The sequence below is a fragment of the Pistacia vera genome, unplaced genomic scaffold (assembly GCF_008641045.1).
Source record: "Pistacia vera cultivar Batoury unplaced genomic scaffold, PisVer_v2 Contig1048, whole genome shotgun sequence".
Classification (NCBI taxonomy): domain Eukaryota; kingdom Viridiplantae; phylum Streptophyta; class Magnoliopsida; order Sapindales; family Anacardiaceae; genus Pistacia; species Pistacia vera.
The window spans coordinates 1356-8994 of NW_022195080.1; the positions used below are offsets into that span (position 1 = coordinate 1356).

General features: G+C 34.3%; 1 pseudogene; it reads left to right on the plus strand.

Moving 5' to 3' along the window:
* Positions 1–845: 845 nt before the first annotated feature.
* On the plus strand, positions 846–7103 carry LOC116127637 (annotated as a pseudogene).
* Positions 7104–7639: the final 536 nt, after the last annotated feature.

A 7639-nucleotide genomic window follows, 5' to 3' on the forward strand; every position in this document is an offset into this window, starting at 1 on the left:
TTACTTGGGCTGCTTTCACTTTTTGCTTTTGCGAAACCGACAAAGCATCAAACGACCAACGCAAAAGCCAACAGAGACCCTATTATCATCAAGTCTTTACATAAAATATTGTTGCTATTTCATACACATAATATAATCAGTAACAAGCAAAGTTAAACAACGATTAGGAACAATAACATTTAGTTTATTATATAAAATCATAATGTTTTTAGGGGTTCGCTTAACTCTTGCATAATATGATATCATTCTCTTAAGCTCAATTTCGTATTTCTCTTTGGTAGACGCCGTTTTGATTTTTTTGTTTTTAACTTGGGACGAACATTCCTGATGTGGTGAATACAAGAAAACACAAATTCTTTTGATTTTTTAATACGAAAACGTCCACATTTAAGAATTTATATATCACACTTGTATAAAGAAATGATACGAAATTGTGAAACCCCATCCTCACATCATCCATTTTGACAACTCTAAAATCTAAAAAGTTTTGAATCTTAAGTTTAGAATAAGAGTGTTACTGTCATTATATATATATATATGTATATAAAGGATCAAATCAAAATTAACATAAATTTTAATATATTGTTCTTATTAACAAAAATACTCCTTATCATATACCTTTATTTCAGACCTCAAAGTATACAAAACTTGTAGATTACATGGTGAAAAGACTTGTGAGAACATGATCACTAATAATATTATACATTGAAGATGGTGAAGATTTATTTATCTATTAGAATAATCAATCAATCAATGATCCTTAGTGAAAAGTCTCACTCTTCCAACTTTGTCTCTTTAAATAGTTGGCTGATTAAGCGAACTTCTTCACATATCCCCACATTGCTTTCACATGCAAAACTCTTTCCTTAATCCTTCTTCCATGGCTTCCACCTTCCTCAAACTCCTCTCTTTTCTCTTTCTCCATTGCCTCACTGTCACTTCTTCAACATCAAATCAAACTGCCAAGGTACATTTTTAAGTAAATTATACATTAACTTAGAATTATTAGAAATTTCCACCATTTTCTTGGCAAGCAAACAGATAATTTTAATCATTTTATTGTTGTGTATTGGCAGCCTTATGTAGTTTACATGGGAAGTTCATCAAATAATGAAAATGGAGATGTCGAAGTTGCAGAGTTGGCTCATTTACAACTATTATCTTCCATTATTCCAGGGTTAAGTGCTTTTCTGATCATGACCATTATCATATTATTAATCAATTTTTAATTTGCTTTAATTAAATTAAATTAATTACTTTTTTAATGGGTTTAATTATTAATTTTTGCAGTGAAGAGAGTGACAGAATATCCTTAATCCACCATTACAAGCATTCTTTCAAGGGCTTCTCTGCAATGCTCACTGAGAAAGAAGCTTCTCTATTATCGGGTAATTAATTTACTAATTCTCTCTTCTTATCTGAACAATAGAGAAAAAGAAATTATTTATCAATATAATATTAATTAAAACAGTATTAATTTATATATATATATATATGTAAAGTAAATTGAGACAATAAATAAATAAACACCATAATTGATCATACTTGTCAAGGTATCAAGCACAAAATAAACAAACAATAAATTAAACTATCTCGAAAGAGAATCACTTCATTTATATATCCTCCAATATACTTGTATCACACACATGCTCCATAAAAATACTGGTGTGACATTAATATAACCAGAATAGTTATATTATTGAGATGGTAATGAATAAAATGTGAAAAGGGTGCAGGCGTGAAGGGATAGTGTCGGTGTTCCCTGATAGGGTTCTTCAACCTACACACGTTCTGGGATTTCTTAGAGGAAGCAGCAGCTCAGCCAAGCGTAAGCACCTGGGCCAACTACAGATATCACGGACACTCTTCTGATGTCATAATTGGCGTGATTGACACAGGTACAACTTACTTATTTCAATATTCTTTCTCTTTATAAAGTTTATTCATACCATAATAATATCCATATTTATTTCAATTTATGTGTCTGATTGAAATCTATGTCTAATTCTTTATTATATTTTTATTTTGTAGCTTAAGAGTAAACCATTCTTTATTTAAAAATATTATGTTTTTTGTTAACTTGAGAAGAGATGCATTAATGACTAATAAAATAGATAAGTTTTAAAAAATCTATAAAAGTAATATATTTTTTATTTATTAAAATCTATAAAGCATTAAAACCGTCTTCAAGAAAAGTAAATGAAATAGAAAGAAAAGAAATATTTTAGGGAGAACGACTTACACGTACCCAGGTTTATCGTAACGACAATTGGTACTCAAAAGGTTTTGAAACGACAAATAGGTACCTTCCGTCAGTTTCTGTTGTGGTTTCTGTTTATTACTGTTTATTATAGTAAAGACAAAAATGCCCTTAAGGTTTGAATTTTAGTTTTTTATAAATTCTAAAAACAAAACCCCCTAAGTTTACAAATTACCTAAATACCCCAATGTATAAAATTTTTGTAAAATACCAAAAACCCCCCGCCACCTGCAGTGCCAGATTCCGCCACCACCGTCGGAATCTGGCCGGAAAGTTACGTTCCGACACAGACCCGTCGGATCTGTGTCGTGCAGCGATCTTCTGGCCTTTTCCGGCCAGATCCGTGGCTGATCTGGCTGAAAAGGGCCAGATCTACTGCCAGATCTGGCCGTCGACGCCTGTGTCGTAATGTTTTTCCGGCCAGATTCCGCGATGGTGGCTGGAATCTGGCATTGGGGTGTTTTTGTTAACTTTTATATATTGGGGTGTTAAAATTTAAAACTTAGGGGGTTTTTTAGAAATTTTTAAATTTTAAAAAACTAAAATTGAAACTTTGAAGGGCATTTTAGTCTTTTCACTATTAATAAACAGAATCAGTAACAGAAATGACGGAAGGTACCTATTTGTCGTTTCAAAACCTTTTGGGGTATCAACTTGTCGTTACGGAAATCTTGGGTATGCACAAGTCGTTCGGCCTATTTGTTTATTAAATTTGTGGATCCCAAGCCCAAATGACACCGCCCTACTAACTTAGGTTCTACCAATTATATTAGAAGCCACATAACAAAATAAACACACCCAAGACCAAAAGTAGATAATCCCATGTGCACATGATCCCAGTTATTTAAACTTTTTTTTTTTTTTTTTTTTAAATCTGATTCTGTAATATTTGTGCTCTAAAAATATTATTAATAATACATAAATAAATTTATACTGTTTCTTAATCTTGTGGAACATAAAATCTGTATTTACATTTACACTATATTAAGATAATCATTCCTTTTTAACTTTTTCCCTTCTTTTTTAATAGATAATAAATTATTATATTTGAAACTGTCAATAACTTTTTCATGTGATGATTTCGGATAAATTTTAGATAGATTCTAAAGAAATTTCATTATTTTAGGAAATGTTTAGTTTATTTTTATAAAGAATTAATATATATATAATACATTTAAACCATAACACGATTTGTTATCTTGTTAATGGTTACTGACCATATAGAGACCTTTCCTCACTTGCACTTAAGACTCGCAAATTTAATTACAATGAACTTCTGGATTTATTATTAACTTATAAACAGATTTTCTTAAACATTGAAGAAAAGTTTTGACTTTTATTGATTTTGATTTGGTCCAGGATATGGCCTGAATCTGAGAGTTTCAAGGATCAAGCTGGGTGAAATCCCTCCAGATGGAAAGGTTGTTTGCATGAATCACCTGACTTCAAGAAATCCAATTGTAATAGGTATTTAACCCCAAAACCTGATTCTTTATTTACTTGGAATTTAAAAACAATTATCCAAATTCTTATCTTCTATTACTTCAACAGAGTAATTGGCGCAAGATACTACAAAACACCATCCCCCACAAGACTGCTGGTTCTCCGAGGGACTTTCTCGGCCATGGAACACACACCGCCTCCACGCACGCCGGCGCCCGCGTTGCCAACGCAAGCTACTTCGGCTTGGCACAAGGCACCATGCGCGGAGCTCACCGTCTTCCAGGATTGCAAGCTACCAAGCCTGCTCAGATCAGGGTGCTCAGGAGCAACCCTTTTGAGGCAATTGATGATCGGTTGAGGATGGAGTTGACATCATTTCAATCTCCATTGGAATGAGCTCACTGTTTCAGTCTGATTACTTAGTGACCCCATAGCATTGGAGCTTTCATGCTGAGCAACAATGGAATTATGGTTGTTTGTTCAGCTGGAAATGATGGACCTGACCCTTCAACGGTTGTCAACCCGGCTCCATGGTGTTCACTGTTTCAGCTTCAGCATTGACAGGGTTTTGAATCTTCTATTGTTCTTGGGAGTGGGAAAATTATTCAAGTAAATATTTTTATCAGTTTGAAAATTTGTTTTAATTTTTAAATTATCAAGAAAATCTTGTCTTAATTCTTGTTCCACACAGGGGTCTGCCATTAGTTTTATCAATCTCTCCCACTCCAAGACTTATCCCCTTGCATTTGGAAAGGATATGCTGCTAGCTTCACCCCTGAATCTGAAGCAAGGTAAATTTTGTAGCCACTAACTAATATGAAATCCAATTTGTATCCCAAGTCTATGGTTGATAATGTGTGGATACCCTAATTTTGTATTTATAGCATTACTGATGATATAGAGTGTTTATATTGATGTTGTAGTGTAGATCATTTGATGTTTAATAATTGAAGTTCGCAATATATATGCAGGATCCAGGTCCCCCAGGATCATTAGATGCAAAGAAGTAGAAGGCAAGATCATTGTTTGCCTTGACAATGATCCAACTATCCAAGGAGGATTAAGAAATTAGTGGCGGAAGATGCTAAAGCCAAAGGGCTAATTTTTGTAAATGAGGTGATAAGCTGTGCCTTTTGATTCAGGCACATTCCCATATGCACAAGTTGGCAACTCCGACGATATCAAATCATTAAGTACATCAATTCTACCAAGTAGCTTCTTATTTATTTTATTTTTGCCTTTTAAGTCCACGAAACTCTTTGTAAAGAGTAATATGGAATTAGCCTGCGCCGACATAGATCTGGCACCGAAAAATACAATTTCTGTTTGTCATGGCTGTTTCAGAATAATTCTCTGTAACAAGCCTTTTCCAACACATTTTGGCGTCGGTAATTCACAATACCCGATGCTGGAATGATGCGTTGGCTCAATTATGGCAGCAGAATTCGAAGGCCTTCCCCAACGCAGTAGGTAGCGTCAGTGAACGCCTCCATACCCCGATGTAATTTGTGTTGGGGTACTAAGGAAATAGTACGATGATGCTTGCGTGTTGGGGCACTTAAACTCTGACACCGGTCCCCCGGTGTTGGGGAGCGGAATTGGAGCATAGTTAGTTTCCGTGGTGGAGATACCTATTTAATTTTCCATTGCTTTTACACAGGATCCACACAGCGACGATTCTCTCAACAGTTGATGTTCCAAGGTACAAGCCAGCCCCAGTTGTTGCATATTTCTCATCAAGAGGTCCAGGACCTTCCAGAAAACATTCTCAGGTTATATAATTATGTCGATATGTGCACTGGCTAGCTAATACAAGAGTTTGCACTATAAGATTTACATTTTTGCCATTGATTAATTTGGCCCGATGTAGCAGCCACCAGGAGTTGCAATTTTAGCTGCAATTGTTCCGAAAGTAGGGACTGCTCCGAAGGGTAAGAAGCCAGCAAATTATGGTTTAAGATCTGGAACATCCATGGCTTGCCCACACGTCACTGGAGCTGCTGCATTCATTAATCACTGCGCCTGACTGGACTTCTTCCATGCAAATCAGCTCTTGACCACAGGTACACTACTTAATTTAACTGTTCATATTATAAGACTCAAGAAAATAACTGGTGGGATATATATTACAGTATATTAGAAATAGTAATTTTAAACTAAACCAGGCTCAGAGCTTCAGGAAACCCAAAAATAAATACATGATTTATATATCCAGATACAGTGAACTTGAAGACAAATAATTTTAAAGTTTTTGAGTCACCACAACATCACTTTAAGATGAATGAAACTAATAGTTGTCATTTTAGCTCTCTTCCTTTTTAATTAAATAATACTAAAATTGTAGTTGTATGGTTTAATTACAACGAGAAAAATCCAATTTTTTCATATCCGGCCAAAAGAGATATAAAAAAAAAAAAGGTAAGAAACAGAAAAAAACTGACTTGCTTTGGTTTTCTGATTTTATATTATAGTATCCAAAACTGTTTTAAATAATTTAGAGATTTTTTTTCAGTTACACCTACAATCGATTCTTCTTTGAAGGTTCAGTATCCGGCCAAAAGATATATATAAAAAAAAAAAAAAAAAAAAAAAAAAAAAAAAAAAAATTAAGATGTACTTATATGTTGTCCTTTTATTATGCAGCAAATATTATGATAACACTGAAAACCATTGAAAAGCAGCTCGGGCTACTATGCAAATCCACACGAATGGGAGTTGGGGAAATTAGCCCACTTAAAGCTCTTAGTCCGGATTAGTATTCGAAACAACAACAAAGATTACCTTATTCCTTTTGTTACTATGGTATACTCTAACAAAATTATCAGATCAATGGCAAATTCCAACTTTAATTGCTCAAAAAATTCCATTACAAGCTCATCTCCAACATAAACTATCCTTCGATCTCCATAAGCAAGCTTGGTAGGAACAAAGCTATTAGAACTGTCAGAAGAACAGTGACAAACGTCGGCTTGACGAATGCCACGTACACTGCAAATGTCCAGGCTCCCTCAGGATTGGTGGTGAATGTATATCCGAAGAAGATTAGTTTTGGTGTGGGTGTAAAGAGGGCTTCTTTAAAGGTATCATTCAACGGCAAGAAGGCTAGCAGCGGGTACAATTTTGGTTCAATAACATTGTGGGATGGTCGACGCAGTTCTGTTCGGATGGTGTATGCAGTGAATGTTGAATAATGAAGTTGATGAATTTGTTAGGAGAATAACAGTGGTTTTAATGCCATGAAAATTGGAGATGTGTTTTCTGAATGTTGTCAGTGTAGCCATTGATGTTTTATGCACTAATCTCATTCATTAATTTTATCATTGATGAGAGTTATTCTTTTCGCCTTGTAGTTACAATTAGAATACAACTTCTGAGTTGGTACCATTAGTCATTCGTAACTTGAGACATGTCAATTTCATTAAAAAACTTAATTTTTAACTTACTTCTTTGACTTTCTCCTTCCTGAGTCTTCAAAATCATTAAAAAATTAATTAATATTTATTAAGTTTATTTTGTATACAAATTCATCCATTTATTTTATATTACATCAATTTATATTAAAAGAGTTTGTATATATAATATTATCTATAACATAAAATGTGAGAAAAGAAATATGAGGTGGGTCAAATAAAAATATTTATACACGTACTGTCTATTCAAAACAAAAATAAAACTAAGCTTAAAAAGAAAAAGAAAAAGTTTTCTTGAGTGGGGTCAGTAAGCTTCAATCATATATAACTATATAAGTGGGTCCGTCGCTGGAGGGAGCTTTATTAGAAAGGAAAAGAAAAGCACCCCAAAAGAGGGAGACATAATGCACGTCATCTCTATTCAAAGGTTGAACTTAGACAGGGCGAGGTGGGGATGGGCGTTTGAGTCGCCCTGCCCCCATCTTGATCGGGGCGGGGATTCTCCAAAATTTTTGGGTAACGGGGC